This window comes from Scyliorhinus torazame, chromosome 4 (assembly GCF_047496885.1).
Source record: "Scyliorhinus torazame isolate Kashiwa2021f chromosome 4, sScyTor2.1, whole genome shotgun sequence".
Lineage (NCBI taxonomy): Eukaryota > Metazoa > Chordata > Chondrichthyes > Carcharhiniformes > Scyliorhinidae > Scyliorhinus > Scyliorhinus torazame.
Window position 1 is genome coordinate 361,575,908 of NC_092710.1, and position 24,367 is coordinate 361,600,274.

The 24,367-nt window shown below is 51.7% G+C and overlaps 1 protein-coding gene across 1 annotated transcript in view; it reads left to right on the plus strand.

Moving 5' to 3' along the window:
• The first annotated feature begins 671 nt into the window (after nt 1-671).
• The window catches only part of LOC140411220 (uncharacterized), a 44,994-nt gene continuing 21,298 nt past the window's right edge, over nt 672-24,367 (plus strand). Inside the window, exon 1 of the mRNA XM_072500327.1 lies at nt 672-722. The gene's annotated coding sequence lies outside the window, so the exon portion shown is untranslated. The remainder of the gene's footprint in view (nt 723-24,367) is intronic.

Sequence of the window (24,367 nt, forward strand, 5' to 3'; positions counted from 1 at the left end):
AGAAAAGTGGCCCTTGTGCCTCTCTTTTCCATGATGTGTTAACCGTGTCGTCTCTGTCACCCTGATATAAAATGGCTGAACAAGCCTCATTCCCTGTAAACTGTCTCATGAGAGCCAAGCGTGGGTCTGTATAGAGAGTGTCCCAACAGCCGCTGATAACAGCTTCACAGAACAAGACTTGCAATGTATCCTTGATAAGCTCAAGGTCTACAGCTGTAGGCAGGACACATCATGATGTTAGTTTTCAATGACTTCTGTATGAAGTTAGGGGCGGGTAAGACAACACCCACTTTAACCATATATGTGATAATTGGGAATGCTTGGAAAATTGATGTACCGCATGTAATAAGTGTGACGTGAATATAGTTGATTGATTGTATGTAATTGAGAAAACAACTAATTCCGCCCCTTGAATCTGTATATTAACCCGTGTGCGCCTTAGCTCAAGTGAGAAAGGGTGCTGTCAATAGGCTGCGGAGTCCCCAGGCCTTGTCTCCCAGAATTCTGACATAAACTGCTTTTTTTTACTGATACTCAGGCCTTCGTGTGAATATTTTCACCTCTAACATTTGGCGTAGTCTGGCGGGATGTTGCTGAGCCGGACGCCGCTCGAGCCGGTGGACAAGGCGAGTAGTCAAACCGTTGACCGCCAGAAATTAGAGTCACACGGCGAGGCGGACGGACGGTGAGGTCACATCCAACAAATCTGCTATCAAGGCCAAGTGAGTAACAGACTCAGTTTAAAATGTCTTTTTATGGTTTTGTTTTGTTGGTCCGCTGTACCATTTTCTTCAGTACTAATTGGCGGCTCGAGGCCCCATGCCGAGCCTGAATTAAGGGGAAATTGAGCTCTCACGTGACGGCCAGAGTTAGTTGGGAATCCGAGGCGCACAGACTGTTGAGTGAATAACGGGTGGTGAAATTTATTGTGACACAGTGCCAAGCCAGGCCCGCCACCCTACGGGAGTGGACGACCGGTAAAGCCTCTGAGCACAGTCGCCTAGTCACACCGGATACGCGGAAATAGCTAACAACCATTTTGTGTCTTTTCTGATATTAACAGCATTGTGTAAACACTCTCTATTTCGACAAATTGCCTCTTCTAAACAGGCATCGAAGCCAATGAGTACCTTTTGTTTCATCAGAACTATTCAAAAGTAATATAGGAGCACAAATGTAGTGACAGGGCCACCTATAATTTATATCATAGTCCAGTATCACAAAATGCCCTCCAACACATCTTTTTAATGTTGTGAAGGGCTCCTATTGGACAGGGGGGCAGGAACAGATAGTTCAATCCCCGCCGACTGTCTGTCCAGTCAGAGCCCCTGGTCTATTTGAGTCACTCCAGGGCACAATCGAAACTCTTGGCCATTCTTTGGTGCAGAATTCTCTTCACCTTTCCCAGCTGCAATAACCCAGATATTTTCCCAGCCCCCTTTCCGGATGCCAGGGATCATTCCCTCCAGTCTCTGCTGTGAGGAATCACACTCACACCCACCACCCACCTCCTCAATCCTGTCAGCTTCTGGCTTGTGACAATCTGTGTAACTAATCCCGGGAATAAAGAGTCAGAGAGAATTACAGCTCCATTTTGAATATCAGGGTAGAAAATTCAGCAATTTACTTTGTCCAGGTGCAGGTGAAGTCACTTTGAGCTTGTGACAATGTTTTTCTTCGTCTCCCATGAGTTCAACATCAGAAGTTGCAAAGCACCATGTAAATGTTACTGTGAAGAGAGGCCAGGAGATGGTGTGTGGCTCTGTCAATGCAAAGTCATCACATCAGCTGAGTGCCTCACTCAATAACAAGGTCAGTGGAAATGTCCGGGAGATCTGGGGCACCCACTGACCACTGAAGTAAAACTGCCCCAAAGGCAGATCTGAAACCTCATTCCAATTGTCCATCGGGACATTTACAGGGCCCACATTTCAGAGCAATAGGTGGAGCTGATTTTAATATTTGAAATTGTTCCATTGCTCCTCAATCCTGCAGGAAAATGAAGCTGTAAAAAAACTTGAACCAGGAACATATTTGGTTGGGTCATTGCAGATTGTGGTCACATGGTATTTATTATTGCTTCTTGGGGTGTGGGAGTTGTCGACAAGGTTGGTTTTTATGACCCTTTCCTTGGTCCTCTTGGTGGGGGAAAACAGCAGCAGCCAGAGCAGTGGCACCACGGCTGGCTCTGATGTTCAGAAGGGAGGGTCAAAGCGCAGAAGTGTAATAGTAATAGGGGACTCTATAGTCAGGGGCACAGATAGGCGCTTCTGTCGACGTGAAAGAGACTCCAGGATGGTATGTTGCCTCCCTGGTGCCAGGGTCCAGGATGTCTCCGAACGGGTAGAGGGCATCCTGAAGGGGGAGGGCAAACAGGCAGAGGTCGTTGTACATATTGGTACTAACGACATAGGCAGGAAGGGGCATGAGGTCCTGCAGCAGGAGTTCAGGGAGCTAGGCAGAAAGTTAAAAGACAGGACCTTGAGGGTTGTAATCTCGGGATTACTCCCTGTGCCACGTGCCAGTGAGGCTAGAACATAGAACATAGAACATAGAAAATACAGCACAGAACAGGCCCTTCGGCCCACGATGTTGTGCCGAACCTTTGTCCTAGATTAATCATAGATTATCATTGAATTTACAGTGCAGAAGGAGGCCATTCGGCCCTTTGAGTCTGCACCGGCTCTTGGAAAGAGCACCCTACCCAAACTCAACACCTCAACCCAACACCAAGGGCAATTTGGACATTAAGGGCAATTTATCATTGGCCAATTCACCTAACCCGCACATCTTTGGACTGTGGGAGGAAACCGGAGCACCCGGAGGAAACCCACGCAGACACGGGGAGGACGTGCAGACTCCGCACAGACAATGACCCAAGCCGGAATCGAACCTGGGACCATGGAGCTGTGAAGCAATTGCGCTATCCACAATGCTACCGTGCTGCCCTTAAGAACAAATAAATCTACGCTATATCATTTTACCGTAATCCATGTACCTATCCAATAGCTGCTTGAAGGTCCCTAATGTTTCCGACTCAACTACTTCGACAGGCAGTGCATTCCATGCCCCCACTACTCTCTGGGTAAAGAACCTACCTCTGATATCCCTCCTATATCTTCCACCATTCACCTTAAATTTATGTCCCCTTGTAATGGTGTGTTCCACCCGGGGAAAAAGTCTCTGACTGTCTACTCTATCTATTCCCCTGATCATCTTATAAACCTCTATCAAGTCGCCCCTCATCCTTCTCCGCTCTAATGAGAAAAGGCCTAGCACCCTCAACCTTTCCTCGTAAGACCGACTCTCCATTCCAGGCAACATCCTGGTAAATCTTCTTTGCACCTTTTCCAGAGCTTCCACATCCTTCCTAAAATGAGGCGACCAGAACTGTACACAGTACTCCAAATGTGGCCTTACCAAAGTTTTGTACAGCTGCATCATCACCTCACGGCTCTTAAATTCAATCCCTCTGTTAATGAACGCGAGCACACCATAGGCCTTCTTCACAGCTCTATCCACTTGAGTGGCAACTTTCAAAGATGTATGAACATAGACCCCAAGATCTCTCTGCTCCTCCACATTGCCAAGAACTCTACCGTTGACCCTATTTTCCGCATTTATATTTGTCCTTCCAAAATGGACAACCTCACACTTTTCAGGGTTAAACTCCATCTGCCACTTCTCAGCCCAGCTCTGCATCCTATCTATGTCTCTTTGCAGCCGACAACAGCCCTCCTTACTATCCACAACTCCACCAATCTTCGTATCGTCTGCAAATTTACTGACCCACCCTTCAACTCCCTCATCCAAGTCATTAATGAAAATCACAAACAGCAGAGGACCCAGAACTGATCCCTGCGGTACGCCACTGGTAACTGGGATCCAGGCTGAATATTTGCCATCCACCACCACTCTCTGACTTCTATCGGTTAGCCAGTTCGTTATCCAACTGGCCAAATTTCCCACTATCCCATGCCTCCTTACATTCTGCATAAGCCTACCATGGGGAACTTTATCAAATGCCTTACTAAAATCCATGTACACTACATCCACTGCTTTACCTTCATCCACATGCTTGGTCACCTCCTCAAAGAATTCAATAAGATTTGTAAGGCAAGACCTACCCCTCACAAATCCGTGCTGACTATCCCTAATCAAGCAGTGTCTTTCCAGATGCTCAGAAATCCTATCCTTCAGTACCCTTTCCATTCCTTTGCCTACCACCGAAGTAAGACTAACTGGCCTGTAATTCCCAGGGTTATCCCTAGTTCCTTTTTTGAACAGGGGCACGACATTCGCCACTCTCCAATCCCCTGGTACCAACCCTGTTGACAGTGAGGACGAAAAGTTCATTGCCAACGGCTCTGCAATTTCATAGAATCCTTGGATATATCCCGTCAGGCCTGGGGGACTTGTCTATCCTCAAGTTTTTCAAAATGCCCAACACATCTTCCTTCCTGACAAGTATTTCCTCGAGCTTACCAATCTGTTTCACACTATCCTCTCCAACAATATCGCCCCTCTCATTTGTAAATACAGAAGAAAAATACTCATTCAAGACCTCTCCTATCTCTTCAGACTCAAAACACAATCTCCCGCTACTGTCCTTGATCGGACCTACCCTCGCTCTAGTCATTCTCATATTTCTCACATATGTGTAAAAGGCCTTGGGGTTTTCCTTGATCCTACCCGCCAAAGATTGTTCATGCCCTCTCTTAGCTCTCCTAATCCCTTTCTTCAGTTCCCTCCTGGCTATCTTGTATCCCTCCAATGCCCTGTCTGAACCTTGTTTCCTCAGCCTTACATAAGTCACCTTTTTCCTTTTAACAAGACATTCAACCTCTCTTGTCAACCACTGTTCCCTCACTCGACCATCTCTTCCCTGCCTGACAGGGACATACATATCAAGGACACGTAGCACCTGTTCCTTGAACAAGTTCCACATTTCACTTGTGTCCTTCCCTGCCAGCCTATGTTCCCAACTTATGCACTTCAATTCTTGTCTGACAACATCGTATTTACCCTTCCCCCAATTGTAAGCCTTGCCCTGTTGCACGTACCTATCCCTCTCCATTACTAAAGTGAAAGTCACAGAATTGTGGTCACTATCTCCAAAATGCTCCCCCACTTACAAATCTATCACTTGCCCTGGTTCATTACCCAGTACTAAATCCAATATTGCCCCTCCTCTGGTCGGACAATCTACATACTGTGTTAGAAAAGCTTCCTGGACACACTGCACAAACACCACCCCATCCAAACTATTTGATCTAAAGAGTTTCCACTCAATATTTGGGAAGTTAAAGTCGCCCATGACTACTACCCTATGACTTCTGCACCTTTCCAAAATCTGTTTCCCAATCTGTTCCTCCACATCTCTGTTACTATTGGGGGGCCTATAGAAAACTCCTAACAAGGTGACTGCTCCTTTCCTATTTCTGACTTCAACCCATACTACCTCAATAGGGTGATACTCCTCGAACTGCCTTTCTGCAGCTGTTATACTATCTCTAATTAATAATGCCACCCCCCCACCTCTTTTACCACCCTCCCTAATCTTATTGAAACATCTATAACCAGGGACTTCCAACAACCATTTCTGCCCCTCTTCTATCCAAGTTTCCGTGATGGCCACCACATCGTAGTCCCAAGTACCGATCCATGCCTTAAGTTCACCCACCTTATTCCTGATGCTTCTTGCGTTGAAGTATACACACTTCAACCCATCTCCGTGCCTGCAAATTTGTCAGTGTTCCCTTCCCCACTGCCTCATTACATGCTTTGGCGTCCTGAATATCGGCTACCTTAGTTGCTGGACTACAAATCCGGTTCCCATTCCCCTGCCAAATTAGTTTAAACCCTCCCGAAGAGTACTAGCAAACCTCCCTCCCAGGATATTGGTGCCCCTCTGGTTCAAATGCAACCCGTCCTGCTTGTACAGGTCCCACCTTCCCCAGAATGCGCTCCAATTATCCAAATACCTGAAGCCCTCCCTCCTACACCATTCCTGCAGCCACGTGTTCAACTGCACTCTCTCCCTATTCCTAGCCTCGCTATCACGTGGCACCGGCAACAAACCAGAGATGACAACTCTGTCTGTCCTGGCTTTTAACTTCCAGCCTAACTCCCTAAACTTGTTTATTACCTCCACACCCCTTTTCCTACCTATGTCGTTGGTACCAATGTGCACCACGACTTCTGGCTGCTCCCCCTCCCGCTTAAGGATCCTGAAGACACGATCCGAGACATCCCTGGCCCTGGCACCCGGGAGGCAACATACCTTCCGGGAGTCTCGCTCGCGACCGCAGAATCTCCTATCTATTCCCCTAACCATTGAATCTCCTACAACTATAGCTTTTCTATTCTCCCCCCTTCCCTTCTAGAAATAGGAAGATAGAGCAGCTAAACACGTGGCTAAACAGCTGGTGTAGGAGGGAGGGTTTCCGTTATCTGGACCACTGGGAGCTCTTCCGGGGCAGGTGTGAACTATATAAGAAGGACGGGTTGCATCTAAACTGGAGAGGCATAAATATCCTGGCCGCGAGGTTTGCTAGTGTCACACGGGAGGGTTTAAACTAATATGGCAGGGGGGTGGGCACGGGAGCAATAGGTCAGAAGGTGAGAGCATTGAGGGAGAACTAGGGAATAGGGACAGTGTGGCTCTGAGGCAGAGCAGACAGGGAGAAGTTGCTGAACACAGCGGGTCTGGTGGCCTGAAGTGCATATGTTTTAATGCAAGAAGTAATACGGGTAAGGCAGATGAACTTAGAGCTTGGATTAGGACTTGGAACTATGATGTTGTTGCCATTACAGAGACCTGGTTGAGGGAAGGGCAGGATTGGCAGCTAAACGTTCCAGGATTTAGATGTTTCAGGTGGGATAGAGGGGGATGTAAAAGGGGTGGCGGAGTTGCGCTACTGGTTAGGGAGAATATCACAGCTCTACTGCGGGAGGACACCTCAGAGGGCAGTGAGGCTATATGGGTAGAGATCAGGAATAAGAAGGGTGCAGTCACAATGTTGGGGGTTTACTACAGGCCTCCCAACAACCAGTGGGAGATAGAGGAGCAGATAGGTAGACAGATTTTGGAAAAGAGTAAAAACAACAGGGTTGTGCTGATGGGAGACTTCAACTTCCCCAATATTGACTGGGACTCACTTAGTGCCAGGGGCTTAGACGGGGCAGAGTTTGTAAGGAGCATCCAGGAGGGCTTCTTAAAACAATATGTGGACAGTCCAACTATGGAAGGGGCGGTACTGGACCTGGTATTGGGGAATGAGCCCGGCCAGGTGGTAGATGTTTCAGTAGGGGAGCATTTCGGGAACAGTGACCACAATTCAGTAAGTTTTAAAGTACTGGTGGACAAGGATAAGAGTGGTCCTAGGATGAATGTGCTAAATTGGGGGAAGGCTAATTATAACAATATTAGGCGGGAACTGAAGAACCTAGACTGGGGGCGGATGTTTGAGGGCAAATCAACATCTGACATGTGGGAGGCTTTCAAGTGTCAGTTGAAAGGAATTCAGGACCGGCATGTTCCTGTGAGGAAGAAGGATAAATACGGCAATTTTCGGGAACCTTGGATAACGAGAGATATTGTAGGCCTCGTCAAAAAGAAAAAGGAGGCATTTGTCAGGGCTAAAAGGCTGGGAACAGACGAAGTCTGTGTGGAATATAAGGAAAGTAGGAAGGAACTTAAGCAAGGAGTCAGGAGGGCTAGAAGGGGTCACGAAAAGTCATTGGCAAATAGGGTTCAGGAAAATCCCAAGGCTTTTTACACGTACATAAAAAGCAAGAGGGTAGCCAGGGAAAGGGTTGGCCCACTGAAGGATAGGCAAGGGAATCTATGTGTGGAGCCAGAGGAAATGGGCGAGGTACTAAATGAATACTTTCCATCAGTATTCACAAAAGAGAAGAAATTGGTCGATGTTGAGTCTGGAGAAGGGTGTGTAGATAGCCTGGGTCACATTGAGATCCAAAAAGACGAGGTGTTGGGTGTCTTAAAAAATATTAAGGTAGATAAGTCCCCAGGGCCTGATGGGATCTACCCCAGAATACTGAAGGAGGCTGGAGAGGAAATTGCTGAGGCCTTGACAGAAATCTTTGGATCCTCACTGTCTTCAGGTGATGTCCCGGAGGACTGGAGAATAGCCAATGTTGTTCCTCTGTTTAAGAAGGGTAGCAAGGATAATCCAGGGAACTACTGGCCGGTGAGCCTTACTTCAGTGGTAGGGAAATTACTGGAGAGAATTCTTCGAGACAGGATCTACTCCCATTTGGAAGCAAATGGAAGTATTAGTGAGAGGCAGCATGGTTTTATGAAGGGGAGGTCGTGTCTCACTAACTTGATAAGAGTTTTTCGAGGAGGTCACTAAGATGATTGATGCAGGTAGGGCACTGAATGTTGTCTATATGGACTTCAGTAAGGCCTTTGACAAGGTCCCTCATGGTAGACTAGTACAAAAGGTGAAGTCACACGGGATCAGGGGTGTGCTGGCAAGGTGGATACAGAACTGGCTAGGTCATAGAAGGCAGAGAGTAGCAATGGAAGGATGCTTTTCTAATTGGAGGGCTGTGACCAGTGGTGTTCCACAGGGATCAGTGCTGGGACCTTTGCTCTTTGTAGTATATATAAATGATTTGGAGGAAAATGTAACTGGTCTGATTAGTAAGTTTGCAGATGACACAAAGGTTGGTGGAATTGCGGATAGCGATGAGGACTGTCAGAGGATACAGCAGGATTTAGATTGTTTGGAGACTTGGGCGGAGAGATGGCAGATGGAGTTTAATCCGGACAAATGTGAGGTAATGCATTTTGGAAGGTCTAATGCAGGTAGGGAATATACAGTGAATGGTAGAACCCTCAAGAGTATTGAAAGTCAAAGAGATCTAGGAGTACATGTCCACAGGTCACTGAAAGGGGCAACACAGGTAGAGAAGGTAGTCAAGAAGGCATACGGCATGCTTGCCTTCATTGGCCAGGGCATTGAGTATAAGAATTGGCAAGTCATGTTGCAGCTGTATAGAACCTTAGTTAGGCCATACTTGGAGTATAGTGTTCAATTCTGGTCACCACACTACCAGAAGGATGTGGAGGCTTTAGAGAGGGTGCAGAAGAGATTTACCAGAATGTTGCCTGGTATGGAGGGCATTAGCTATGAGGAGCGGTTGAATAAACTCGGTTTGTTCTCACTGGAACGAAGGAGGTTGAGGGGCGACCTGATAGAGGTCTACAAAATTATGAGGGGCATAGACAGAGTGGATAGTCAGAGGCTTTTCCCCGGGGTAGAGGAGTCAATTACTAGGGGGCACAGGTTTTAGGTGAGAGGGGCAAGGTTTAGAGTAGATGTACGAGGCAAGTTTTTTACGCAGAGGGTAGTGGGTGCCTGGAACTCACTACCGGAGGAGGTAGTGGAGGCAGGGACGATAGGGACATTTAAGGGGCATCTTGACAAATACATGAATAGGATGGGAATAGAAGGATACGGACCCAGGAAGTGTAGAAGATTGTAGTTTAGTCGGGCAGCATGGTCGGCACGGGCTTGGAGGGCCGAAGGGCCTGTTCCTGTGCTGCACATTTCTTTGTTCTTTGTTCTTTGTTCGAAGATGGCGATGAGCCCTGTTTGTAAACGCTGCGTTCCATGTGGTGCAGACACACCAACATCGTTAAGTTGTCAGTTCCAGGATTTCAAGCCAGCGGCAGTGGGAAAATGGAGATTGAGTTTTTGGAGAGGAACGTGGATTGTTCCCACTTCCCAGACCTGCGAGGTTAATCTGCCTGTTGTAGCCTCATTGACAGCGAGGTGTGATTGGATAACTCAGTGGGGATTCCAGCAGCAGTTTAAATTTGTCTTGGACAGGAGCACCAATGTGTGAGCGTACACCAGCCACCTATTGGGCCAGCTGAGATCCAATCAGACAGCACAGGCTGGAGGGTAAAGCAGGGCCTGAAACCCATCCTGGGCAGCAGCTCCATTTTCATTCCCATTGACTCTGGTGGAATGGATTGGAGTGTAAATCAGGCCCTGATCTACTATCACCCAATCTGTCGTACTGCCCAAAGCAACCCCCTCCCCATGGCTCTATCCTGGTCTCCATGACACTGGCCCACATCACAGGACAACTCACTAACTGGGACCGGGCTGGATTTCAGAGACACATTGAGACAGTTTGAATATTGAAGAGATGCAACTGAGCTGACGGAGCCCATTGCACACAATCCCCCAAAGTCCACATTGGGGCTGGTTTAGCACAGGGCTAAAGAGCAGGCTTTTAAAGCAGACCAAGGCAGGCCAGCAGCACGGTTCAATTCCCGTACCAGCCTCCCCGAACAGGCGCCGGAATGTGGCGACTAGGGGCTTTTCACAGTAACTTCATTTGAAGCCTACGTGTGACAATAAGGGATTTTCATTTCATTTCATCTCCCTGAGGGGTGGCGTTGCTAATAAGATTCGATCAGATATCAAGGAGCAGAATTTGGGCATTTGCCCTTTGACCCTGTTCCGCCATTCGATCATGGCTGATGCCATCCTGACCTCAACTCCACCGTCCTGCCCGTTCTCCATAACCCTTCACCCCCATTACCAATTGAAAATCTGTCGAACTCCCCCTTAAATTTAATTAAATAAATAAATTTAGAGTACCCAATTCATTTTTTCCAATTAAGGGGCAATTTAGTGTGGCCAATTCACCCACCCTGCACATCTTTGGGTGTGGGGGCGAATTCCACAGATTCTCAACCCTTTGGGAGAAGTAGTTTCACCTCAAATCTGTTTTAAACTTTCTTCCTCTGATCTAAAGTCTGAGACGTCTCGTTTCCGAATTCCCCATAAGAGGAAGCATCTGCTCCCTGTCTACTTTATCCACACCTTTTATCACCTTGTCTCCATCTTATACACTGGGAGCTGCCTGCTACACTGAGAATAGGGAGTGGGATTTGTTGTGTGTGTTTGAAACGTCAGATAGAGAACAAGCCCCTCCTGACCCTTTTTAGTTTAGACGGGCAGTATGGTCGGTGCAGGCTTGGAGGGCCGAAGGGCCTGTTCCTGTGCTGTACATTTCTTTGTTCTTTGTTCTTTGATTGGATTAGTTGAGATGGTGGACACACACAGGAGAGAGAAAACACTGAGAAACGTCGCCAGGAATTTAGACAGACTTTGGGGAAGTACTTTAAAAAGTTGATACACTTCTGCCCGAAAATCTACAAGAAATTGGGACCAATTGTCTACTGGTGGGAGGACCTCTGCGATTAGGATTCATCCAAATTCACCCATGGGTGCGCCTGCTGTCCCACCTGGCGGGAATCGGCATCCTGCTCCTGGCTGTGTCCCTAACTGTGCTCCCACTGAAATTCTCCCGATGGAAGAAAGGATTAATGGGACCCCTGGACCCAGAAAAAGCAATCTGCCACCACGAGAGGATCCACGATGTCCACACTACCCCGTTTCCGTCTGGTTTTATATAGAACGGTCACAGTGTGCGGCTGCAGGCGTTTTGCTGCCCTCGACACAGAGCGCAGAGTATTGAAGTTGTTCAATGTGAAATCACGGAGAGGTCCGTGTGGGATGAAATGAGAAAATGGAAATCGCTTATTGTCACAAGTCGGCTTCAAATGAAGTTACTGTGAAAAGCCCTTAGTCGCCACATTCCGGCACCTGTTCGGGGAGGCCGGGACAGGAATTGAACCGTGCTGCTGGCCTGCCTTGGTCTGCTTTCATAGCCCGCCATTTAGCCCTGTGCTAAACCAGCTGCTGGATTGTTCCTGAGTTCTCGCTGTGTTAGTTCCAGACTGGAAAGAGACAGTGGGGAGGATTTTAAGGAAAGGGGATCACGCTGACTCTCGAATTCCCACTGGACAGTGAGTTTTGGCCGACTTGGTAGAGGATGGGATTCCCGTCCTACCCTTCAAAGGAAGTCCTGCCTGTGGGATTGGTCGCCAGATCTCCAACCCGGCTCGGAGCGGTGCTGCAGTGGCCAGGAGCGGTACTGCAGTGGCCAGGAGCGGTGCTGCAGTGGCCAGGAGTAGTACTGCAGTGGCCAGGAGCGGTACTGCAGTGGCCAGGAGCGGTACTGCAGTGGCCAGGAGCGGTACTGCAGTGGCCAGGAGCGGTACTGCAGTGGCCAGGAGCATTACTGCAGTGGACAGGAGCGGTACTGCAGTGGCCAGGAGCGGTACTGCAGTGGCCAGCAGCGGTACTGCAGTGGCCAGGAGCGGTACTGCAGTAGGCAGGCACGGTACTGCAGTGGCCAGGAGCATTACTGCAGTGGCCAGGAGCGGTACTGCAGTGGCCAGGCGAGGTACTGCAGTGGCCAGGAGCGGTACTGCAGTGGCCAGGAGCGGCACTGCAGTGGCCAGGAGCGGTACTGCAGTGGTCAGGAGCGGTACTGCAGTGGCCAGGAGCATTACTGCAGTGGCCAGGAGCGGTACTGCAGTGGCCAGGACCGGTACTGCAGTGACCAGGAGCGGTACTGCAGTGGCCAGGAGCGGTACTGCAGTGGCCAGGAGCGGTACTGCAGTGGCCAAGAGCGGTACTGCAGTGGCCAAGAGCGGTACTGCAGTGGCCAGGAGCGGTACTGCAGTGGCCAGGAGCGGTACTGCAGTGGCCAGGAGCGGTACTGCAGTGGCCAGGAGCGGTACTGCAGTGGCCAGGAGCGGTACTGCAGTGGCCAGGAGCGGTACTGCAGTGGCCAGGAGCGGTACTGCAGTGGCGAGGAGCGGTACTGCAGTGGCCAGGTGCGGTACTGCAGTGGCCAGGAGCGGTACTGCAGTGGCCAGGCGCGGTACTGCAGTGGCCAGGCGCGGTACTGCAGTAGGCAGGCGCGGTACTGCAGTGGCCAGGAGCGGTTACTGCAGTGGCCAGGAGCGGTACTGCAGTGGCCAGGAGCGGTACTGCAGTGGCCAAGAGCGGCGCTGCAGTGGCCAGGAGCAGTACTGCAGTGGCCAGGAGCGGTGCTGCAGTGGCCAGGAGCGGTACTGCAGTGGCCAGGAGCAGTACTGCAGTGGCCAGGAGCGGCGCTGCAGTGGCCAGGAGCGGTACTGCAGTGGCCAGGAGAGGTACTGCAGTGGCCAGGAGTGGTACTGCAGTGGCCAGGAGCGGTACTGCAGTGGCCAAGAGCGGCGCTGCAGTGGCCAGGAGCGGTACTGCAGTGGCCAGGAGCGGTACTGCAGTGGCCAAGAGCGGCGCTGCAGTGGCCAGCAGCGGTACTGCAGTGGCCAGGAGCATTACTGCAGTGGCCAGGAGCAGTACTGCAGTGGCCAGGAGCGGTACTGCAGTGGCCAGGAGCGGTACTGCAGTGGCCAGGAGTGGTACTGCAGTGGCCAGGAGCGGTACTGCAGTGGCCAGGAGCGGTACTGCAGTGGGCAGGAGCGGTACTGCAGTGGCCAGGAGCGGTACTGCAGTGGCCAGGAGTGGTACTGCAGTGGCCAGGAGCGGTACTGCAGTGGCCAGGAGCGGTACTGCAGTGGCCAGGAGCGGCGCTGCAGTGGCCAGGAGCGGTACTGCAGTGGCCAGGAGCGGTACTGCAGTGGCCAGGAGCGGTACTGCGGTGGCCAGGAGCGGTACTGCAGTGACCAGGAGCGGTACTGCAGTGGCCAGGAGCGGTACTGCAGTGGCCAAGAGCGGCGCTGCAGTGGCCAGGAGCGGTACTGCAGTGGCCAGGAGTGGTACTGCAGTGGCCAGGAGCGGTACTGCGGTGGCCAGGAGCGGTACTGCAGTGGCCAGGAGCGGTACTGCAGTGGCCAAGAGTGGCGCTGCAGTGGCCAGGAGCGGTACTGCAGTGGCCAGGAGTGGTACTGCAGTGGCCCGGAGCGGTACTGCAGTGGCCAGGAGCGGTACTGCAGTGGCCAGGAGCGGTACTGCAGTGGCCAGGAGTGGTACTGCAGTGGCCAGGAGCGGTACTGCAGTGGCCAGGAGCGGTACTGCATTGGCCAGGAGCGGTACTGCAGTGGCCAGGAGCGGTACTGCAGTGGCCAGGAGTGGTACTGCAGTGGCCAGGAGCGGTACTGCAGTGGCCAGTGACCCGGGTTAACACTGCTGTCTCACAGTGCCAGGGACCTGGGTTAACACTGCTGTCTCACAGTGCCAGGGACCCGGGTTAACACTGCTGTCTCACAGTGCCAGGGACCAGGGTTAACACTGCTGTCTCACAGTGCCAGGGACCCGGGGAAACACAGCTGTCTCACAGTGCCAGGGACCCGGGTTAACACTGCTGTCTCACAGAGCCAGGGACCCGGGTTTACACTGCTGTCCCACAGTGCCAGGGACCCGGGTTAACACTGCTGTCTCACAGTGCCAGTGAACAGGGCTAACACTGCTGTCTCACAGTGCCAGGGACCCGGGATAACACTGCTGTCTCACAGTGCCAGGGACCCGGGTTAACACTGCTGTCTCACAGTGCCAGGGACCCGGGTTAACACTGCTGTCTCACAGTGCCAGTGAACAGGGCTAACACTGCTGTCTCACAGTGCCAGGTACCCGGGTTAACACTGCTGCCTCACAGTGCCAGGGACCCGGTTTAACACTGCTGTCTCACAGTGCCAGGGACCCTGGTTAACACTGCTGTCTCACAGTGCCAGTGAACAGGGTTAACGCTGCAGCCTCACAGTGCCAGTGAACAGGGTTAACACTGCTGCCTCACAGTGCCAGGGACCCGGGTTAACACTGCTGTCTCACAGTGCCAGGGACCCGGGTTAACACTGCTGTCTCACAGTGCCAGGGACCCGGGTTAACACTGCTGTCTCACAGTGCCAGGGACCCGGGTTAACACTGCTGTCTCACAGAGCCAGGGCCCCTGGTTAACAGTGCTGCCTCACAGTGCCAGGGACCCGGATTAACACTGCTGTCTCACAGTCCCAGGGACTCGGGTTAACACTGCTGCCTCACAGTGCCAGGGTCCCGTGTTAACACTGCTGTCTCACAGAGCCAGGGACCCGGGTTAAAACTGCTGTCTCACAGTGCCAGGGACCCGTGTTAACACTACTGTCTCACAGTGCCAGGGACCCGGGTTAACACTGCTGCCTCACTGTGCCACTGACCCGGATTAACACTGCTGCCTCAAAGTGCCAGGCACCCGGGTTAACACTGCTGTCTCACAGTGCCAGGGACCCGGGTTAACACTGCTGTCTCACAGTGCCAGGTACCCGGGATAACACTGCTGCCTCACAATGCCAGGGACCTGGGTTAACACTGCTGCCTCACAGTGCCAGGGATCCGGGTTAACACTGCTGTCTCACAGTGCCAGGGACCCGGGTTAACACTGCTGTCTCACAGAGCCAGGGACACGGGTTAACACTGCTGTCTCACAGTGCCAGTGTCCTGGGTTAACACTGCTGTCTCACAGAGCCAGGGACCCGGGTTAACACTGCTGTCTCACAGTGCCAGAGACCCGGGTTAACACTGCTGTCTCACAGTGACAAGAACCCGGGTTATCACTGCTGTCTCACAGTGCCAGGGACCCGGGTTAACACTGCTGTCTCACAGTGCCAGCGACCCGGGTTAACACTGCTGTCTCACAGAGCCAGCGACCCGGGTTAACACTGCTGCCTCATAGTGTCAGGGACCCGGGATAACACTGCTGTCTCACAGTGCCAGTGACCCGGGTTAACACTGCTGTCTCACAGAGCCAGGGACCCGAGTTAACACTGCTGTCTCACAGTGCCAGAGACCCGTGATAACACTGCTGTCTCACAGAGCCAGCGACCCAGGTTAACACTGCTGTCTCACAGTGCCAGGTACATGGATTAACACTGCTGTCTCACAGAGCCAGGGACCCAGGTTAACACTGCTGTCTCACAGGGCCAGGGACCCGGGTTAACACTGCTGTCTCACAGTGTCAGGGACCTGGGTTAACAATGCTGTCTCACAGTGTCAGGGACCCGGGTTAACACTGCTGTCTCACAGTGCCAGGGACCCGGGTTAACACTGCTGTCTCACAGTGCCTGGGACCCGGATTAACACTGCTGCCTCACAGTGCCAGGGACCCGGGTTAACACTGCTGTCTCACAGAGCCAGGGACCCGGGTTAACACTGCTGTCTCACAGTGCCAGGGACCCGGGTTAACACTGCTGTCTCACAGTGCCTGGGACCCGGGTTAACACTGCTGTCTCACAGTGCCAGGGACCCGGGTTAACACTGCTGTCTCACAGTGCCAGTGGCCAGGGTTAACACTGCTGTCTCACAGTCCCAGGGACTCGGGTTAACACTGCTGCCTCACAGTGCCAGGGTCCCGGGTTAACACTGCTGTCTCACAGAGCCAGGGCCCCTGGTTAACACTGCTGTCTCACAGTGCCAGGGACCCGGGTTAACTCTGCTGTCTCTCAGTGCCAGGGACCTGGGTTAACAGTGCTGCCTCACAGTGCCAGTGACCAGGGTTAACACTGCTGCCTCACAGTGCCAGTGACCAGGGTTAACACTGCTGTCTCACAGTCCCAGGGACTCGGGTTAACACTGCTGCCTCACAGTGCCAGGGTCCCGGGTTAACACTGCTGTCTCACAGAGCCAGGGACCCGGGTTAACACTGCCGTCTCACAGTGCCAGGGACCCGTGTTAACACTGCTGTCACACAGTGCCAGGGACCCGGGTTAACACTGCTGCCTCACTGTGCCAGTGACCCGGATTAACACTGCTGCCTCACAGTGCCAGGCACCCGGGTTAACACTGCTGTCTCACAGTGCCAGGGACCCGGGTTAACACTGCTGTCTCACAGTGCCAGGTACCCGGGATAACACTGCTGCCTCACAATGCCAGGGACCTGGGTTAACACTGCTGCCTCACAGTGCCAGGGATCCGGGTTAACACTGCTGTCTCACAGTGCCAGGGACCCGGGTTAACACTGCTGTCTCACAGAGCCAGGGACACGGGTTAACACTGCTGTCTCACAGTGCCAGTGTCCTGGGTTAACACTGCTGTCTCACAGAGCCAGGGACCCGGGATAACACTGCTGTCTCACTGTGCCAGAGACCCGGGTTAACACTGCTGTCTCACAGTGACAAGAACCCGGGTTAACACTGCTGTCTCACAGTGCCAGGGACCCGGGTTAACACTGCTGTCTCACAGTGCCAGCGACCCGGGTTAACACTGCTGTCTCACAGAGCCAGCGACCCGGGTTAACACTGCTGCCTCATAGTGCCAGGGACCCGGGATAACACTGCTGTCTCACAGTGCCAGTGACCCGGGTTAACACTGCTGTCTCACAGAGCCAGGGACCCGAGTTAACACTGCTGTCTCACAGTGCCAGAGACCCGTGATAACACTGCTGTCTCACAGTGCCAGGGACCCGGGTTAACACTGCTGTCTCACAGTGCCAGGGACCCGGGTTAACACTGCTGTCTCACAGTGCCAGTGACCCGGGTTAACACTGCTGTCTCACAGTGCCATGGACCCGGGTTAACACTGCTGTCTCACAGTGCCATGGACCCGGGTTAACACTGCTGTCTCACAGTGCCAGGGACCCTGGTTAACACTGCTGTCTAACAGTGCCAGGGACCCGGGTTAACACTGCTGTCTCACAGTGCCAGGCACCCGGGTTAACACTGCTGTCTCACAGTGCCAGGGACCCGGGTTAACACTGCTGTCTCACAGTGCCAGGGACATGGGTTAACACTGCTGTCTCACAGAGCCAGGGACCCAGGTTAACACTGCTGTCTCACAGTGCCAGGGACCCGGGATAACACTGCTGACTCACAGTGCCAGGGACCCGAGTTAACACTGCTGCCTCACAGTGCCAGGGACCCGGGTTAACACTGCTATCTCACAGTGCCAGTGAACCGGGTTAACACTGCTGTCTCACAGTGCCAGGGACATGGGTTAACACTGCTGTCTCACAGAGCCAGCGACCAAGGTTAACACTGCTGTCTCACAGTGCCAGGTACATGGATTAACACTGCTGTCTCACAGTGCCAGGGACCCGGGTTATCACTGCTGTCTCACAGTGCCAGGGACCCGGGTTAACACTGCTGCCTCACAGTGCCAGGGACCCGGGTTAACACTGCTGTCTCACAGTGCCAGTGAACCGGGTTAACACTGCTGTCTCACAGTGCCAGGGACATGGGTTAACACTGCTGTCTCACAGAGCCAGGGACCCAGGTTAACACTGCTGTCTCACAGTGCCAGGGACCCGGGTTAAAACTGCTGTCTCACTGTGCCAGGGACCCGGGTTAACACTGCTGTCTCACAGAGCCAGGGACCCGGGTTAACACTGCGTTCTCACAGAGCCAGGGACCCGGGTTAACACTGCTGTCTCACAGTGCCAGGGACCCGGGTTAACACTGCTGTCTCACAGAGCCAGGGACCCGGGATAACACTGCTGTCTCACAGTGCCAGGGACCCGGGTTAACACTGCTGTCTCACAGAGCAAGGGACCCGGGTTAACACTGCTGTCTCACAGTGCCAGGGACCCAGGGTTAACACTGCTGTCTCAGTGCCAGGGACCCGGGTTAACACTGCTGTCTCACAGTGCCAGGGACCCGGGTTAACACTGCTGTCTCACAGTGCCAGGTACCCGGGATAACTCTGCTGTCTCACAGTGCCAGGGACCCGGGTTAACACTGCTGTCTCACAGTGCCAGTGACCAGGGTTAACACTGCTGTCTCACAGAGCCAGAGACCCGGGTTAACACTGCTGTCTCACTGTGCCAGGGACCCGGGTTAACACTGCTGTCTCACTGTGCCAGGGACCCGGGTTAACACTGCTGTCTCACAGAGCCAGGGACCCGGGTTAACACTGCTGTCTCACTGTGCCAGGGACCCGGGTTAACACTGCTGTCTCACAGAGCCAGGGACCCGGGTTAACACTGCTGTCTCACTGTGCCAGGGACCCGGGTTAACACTGCTGTCTCACAGAGCCACGGACCCGGGTTAACACTGCTGTCTCACAGAGCCAGGTACCCAGTTCATTTCCAGCCTCGGGTTACTGTGTGGAGTCTGCACCTTCTCCCCGTGTCTGCGTGGGTTTCCTCCGGGTGCTCCGGTCTCCTCCCACAGTCCAGATGTGCAGGCTGGGTGGATTGGTCATGTTAATTGCCCCTTAGTGTCCAAAGGTTAGCTGGGGTTATGGGGATATGGTGGGGAGTGGTCCTAGGTAGGGTGGGTGCAGATTCAATGGGCCGAATAGCCTCTTTCTGCACTATAGATCTCTTTGACTTTCATTACTCTTGAGGGTTTTACCATTCACTGTATATTCCCTACCTGCATTAGACCTTCCAAAATGCATTACCTCACATTTGTCCGGATTAAACTCCATCTGCCATTTCTCCGCCCAAGTCTCCAAACAATCTAAATCCTGCTGTATCCTCTGACAGTCCTCATCGCTATCCGCAATTCCACCAACCTTTGTGTCGTCTGCAAACTTACTAATCAGACCAGTTACATTTTCCTCCAAATCATTTATATATACTACAAAGAGCAAAGGTCCCAGCACTGATCCCTGTGGAACACCACTGGTCACAGCCCTCCAATTAGAAAAGCATCCTTCCATTGCTACTCTCTGCCTTCTATGACCTAGCCAGTCCTGTATCCATCTTGCCAGCTCACCCCTGATCCCGTGTGACTTCACCTTTTGTACTAGTCTACCATGAGGGACCTTGTCAAAGGCCTTACTGAAGTCCATATAGACAACATCCATTGCCCAACCCCCATCAATAATCTTAGTGACCTCCTCGAAAAACTCTATCAAGTTAGTGAGACACGACCTCCCCGTCACAAAACCGTGCTGCCTCTCACTAATACGTCCAGTTGCTTCCAAATGGGAGTAGATCCTGTCTACTCCATGACCATGATTGGTCATGTTAATTGCCCCTTAGTGTCCAAAGGTTAGCTGGGGTTATGGGGATATGGTGGGCAGTGGGCCTAGGTAGGGTCGGTGCAGATTCAATGGGCCGAATAGCCTCTTTCTGCACTATAGGGATTCTCTGTGTGGTCATTGCTCCGATTAAAGGCAGCCCATTGCCAGGTATTTCTTGTGGAGTAAATTAAACAATGTCTTCTCACCTTTATGTGTCTTGTTTGTCAAAAGGCTGGGAATGGATTCTCTCGGCTAAATACAGAGGATGCTGCATCGCAACAGGTGCTGGCATCAAATCATTAGAGGAGGAGGGGGCGCAGTGGCCTTGTCGCTGGACAAGTAATCCAGGGGAATGCTCTGGGATCCCCGGATCGAATCCCACTCTGGCAGGTGGTGAAATTTTAATTCAATAAAGAAAATCTGGAATTTAAAGTCTATTGATTGATAAAATCCCCCCTGGTTCACTAATGTCCTTTCGGGAAGGAAATCTGCCGCCCTTACCCGGTCTGGCCTACACGTGACTCCAGACCCACAGCAATGCAGTTTCCTCTGAGAACATAGAACATTACAGCGCAGTACAGGACCTTCGGCCCTTGATGTTGCGCCGACCTGTGAAACCACTCCACAGCCCATCTACACTATTCCCTTATCGTCCATATGTCTATCCAATGACCATTTAAATGCCCTTAGTGTTGGCGAGTCCACTTCTGTTGCAGGCAGGGCATTCCACGCCCTTACTACTCTCTGAGTAAAGAACCTACCTCTGACATCTGTCCTATATCTATCTCCCCTCAATTTAAAGCTATGTCCCCTCGTGCTGACATCCCCATCCGAGGCAAAAGGCTCTCACTGTCCACCCTATCCAATCCTCTGATCATCTTGTATGCCTCAATTAAAGTCACCTCTTAACCTTCTTCTCTCTAACGAAAACAGCCTCAAGTCCCTCAGCCTTTCCTCATAAGATCTTCCCTCCATACCAGGCAACATTCTGGTAAATCTCCTCTGCACCCTTTCCAATGCTTCCAAATCCTTCCTATAATGCGGCGACCAGAATTGCACGCAATACTCCAAATGCGGCCGCACCAGAGTTTTGTACAGCTGCAACATGACCTCATGGCTCCAAAACTCAATCCCTCTACCAACAAAAGCTAACACACCGTACACCTTCTTAACAACCCTCTCAACCTGGGTGGTAACTTTCAGAGATCTATTGACATGGACACCGAGATCTCTCTGCTCATCCACACTGCCAAGAATCTTACCATTAGCCCAGTACTCTGTCTTCCTGTTATTCCTTTCAAAATGAATCACCTCACACTTTTCTGCATCAAACTCCATTTGCCACCTCTCAGCCCAGCGCTGCAGCTTATCTATGTCCCTCTGTAACTTGTAACATCCTTCCGCACTGTCCACTGGCTTGTCTTAGCAAACCACTCAGTTCCAGGGCAATTAGGGACAGGCAACAAATGCCGGCCCCGCCCAGCAACACCCACATCCCAAGAATGAATAAGAAACGATTGGAGCTGGAGTAGATCAATCAGCCCCTCCAACCTGCTCCATCGTTCCATTAGATCATGTCTGATCAAACTGTGGCCTTAACTCCACTTTGCTGCCTGTCCCCATAACCCTCGACTTCCATTCCCACCAGAAACCTGTGTAACTCAGGCAGGGGGATCAATGCTGAGTGTGTGAACTGGAATCAATAGTGAAATATCTGCCCCGGGCGGTTCACATTTCCTGTCTAACTCAGGCAGGGGGATCAATGCTGAGTGTGTGAACTGGAATCAATAGTGAAATATCTGCCCCGGGCGGTTCACATTTCCTGTCAAACTCAGGCAGGGGGGTCAATGCTGAGTGTGTGAACTGGAATCAATAGTGAAATATCTGTCCCGGGCGGTTCACATTTCCTGTCTAACTCAGGCTGGGGGATCGATGCTGAGTGTGTGAACTGGAATCAATAGTGAAATATCTGTCCCGGGCGGTTCACATTTCCTGTCTAACTCAGGCAGGGGGGTCAATGCTGAGTGTGTGAACTGGAATCAATAGTGAAATATCTGCCCCGGGCGGTTCACATTTCCTGTCTAACTCAGGCAGGGGGATCAATGCTGAGTGTGTGAACTGGAATCAATAGTGAAATATCTGCCCCGGACGGTTCACATTTCCTGTCGAACTCAGGCAGGGGGGTCAATGCTGAGTGTGTGAACTGGAATCAATAGTGAAATATCTGCCCCGGGCGGTTCACATTTCCTGTCTAACTCAGGCACGGGGGTCAATGCTGAGTGTGTGAACTGGAATCAATAGTGAAATATCTGCCCCGGACGGTTCACATTTCCTGTCTAACTCAGGCAGGGGGGTCAATGCTGAGTGTGTGAACTGGAATCAATAGTGAAATATCTGCCCCGGGCGGTTCACATTTCCTGTCTAACTCAGGCAGGGGGATCGATGCTGAGTGTGTGAATTGGAATCAATAGTGAAATATCTGCCCCGGGCGGTTCACATTTCCTGTCTAACTCAGGCAGGGGGATCAATGCTGAGTGTGTGAACTGGAATCAATAGTGAAATATCTGCCCCGGGCGGTTCATATTTCCTGTCTAACTCAGGCAGGGGGATCGATGCTGAGTGTGTGAACTGGAATCAATAGTGAAATATCTGCCTCGGGCGGTTCACATTTCCTGTCTAACTCAGGCAGGGGGGTCAATGCTGAGTGTGTGAACTGGAATCAATAGTGAAATATCTGTCCCGGGCGGTTCACATTTCCTGTCTAACTCAGGCAGGGGGATCAATGCTGAGTGTGTGAACTGGAATCAATAGTGAAATATCTGCCTCGGGCGGTTCACATTTCCTGTCTAACTCAGGAAGGGGGATCGATGCTGAGTGTGTGAACTGGAGTCAATAGTGAAATATCTGCCCCGGGCGGTTCACATTTCCTGTCTAACTCAGGCAGGGGGATCGATGCTGAGTGTGTGAACTGGAATCAATAGTGAAATATCTGCCCCGGGCGGTTCACATTTCCTGTCTAACTCAGGCAAGGGGGTCAATGCTGAGTATGTGAACTGGAATCAATAGTGAAATATCTGTCCCGGGCGGTTCACATTTCCTGTCTAACTCAGGCAGGGGGGTCAATGCTGAGTGTGTGAACTGGAGTCAATAGTGAAATATCTGCCCCGGGCGGTTCACATTTCCTGTCTAACTCCGGCAGCGGGATCAATGCTGAGTGTGTGAACTGGAATCAATAGTGAAATATCTGCCCCGGGCAGTTCACATTTCCTGTCTAACTCAGGCAGGGGGGTCAATGCTGAGTGTGTGAACTGGAATCAATAGTGAAATATCTGACCCGGGCGGTTCACATTTCCTGTCTAACTCAGGCAGGGGGGTCAGTGCTGAGTGTGTGAACTGGAATCAATAGTGAAATATCTGCCCCGAGCGGTTCACGTTTCCTGTCTAACTCAGGCAGGGGGGTCAATGCTGAGTGTGTGAACGGGAATCAATAGTGAAATATCTGCCCCGGGCGGTTCACATTTCCTGTCTAACTCAGGCAGGGGGGTCAATGCTGAGTGTGTGAACTGGAATCAATAGTGAAATATCTGCCCCGGGCGGTTCACATTTCCTGTCTAACTCAGGCAGGGGGATCAATGCTGAGTGTGTGAACTGGAATCAATAGTGAAATATCTGCCCCGGGCGGTTCACATTTCCTGTCTAACTCAGGCAGGGGGATCAATGCTGAGTGTGTGAACTGGAATCAATAGTGAAATATCTGTCCCGGGCGGTTCACATTTCCTGTCTAACTCAGGCAGGGGGGTCAATGCTGAGTGTGTGAACTGGAATCAATAGTGAAATATCTGCCCCGGGCGGTTCACATTTCCTGTCTAACTCAGGCAGGGGGATCAATGCTGAGTGTGTGAACTGGAATCAATAATGTAAGATCTGCCCCGGCGGTTCACATTTCCTGTCTAACTCAGGCAGGGGGATCAATGCTGAGTGTGTGAACTGGAATCAATAGTGAAATATCTGTCCCGGGCGGTTCACATTTCCTGTCTAATCAGGCAGGGGGATCAATGCTGAGTGTGTGAACTGGAATCAATAGTGAAATATCTGCCCCGGGCGGTTCACATTTCCTGTCTAATCAGGCAGGGGCGTCAATGCTGAGTGTGTGAACTGGAATCAATAGTGAAATATCTGCCCCGGGCGGTTCACATTTCCTGTCTAACTCAGGCAGGGGGGTCAATGCTGAGTGTGTGAACTGGAATCAATAGTGAAATATCTGCCCCGGGCGGTTCAAATTTCCTGTCTAATCAGGCAGGGGCGTCAATGCTGAGTGTGTGAACTGGAATCAATCGTGAAATATCTGGCCCGGGCGGTTCACATTTCCTGTCTAACTCAGGCAGGGGGGTCAATGCTGAGTGTGTGAACTGGAATCAATAGTGAAATATCTGCCCCGGGCGGTTCACATTTCCTGTCTAACTCAGGCAGGGGGGTCAATGCTGAGTGTGTGAACTGGAATCAATAGTGAAATATCTGCCCCGAGCGGTTCACGTTTCCTGTCTAACTCAGGCAGGGGGGTCAATGCTGAGTGTGTGAACTGGAAT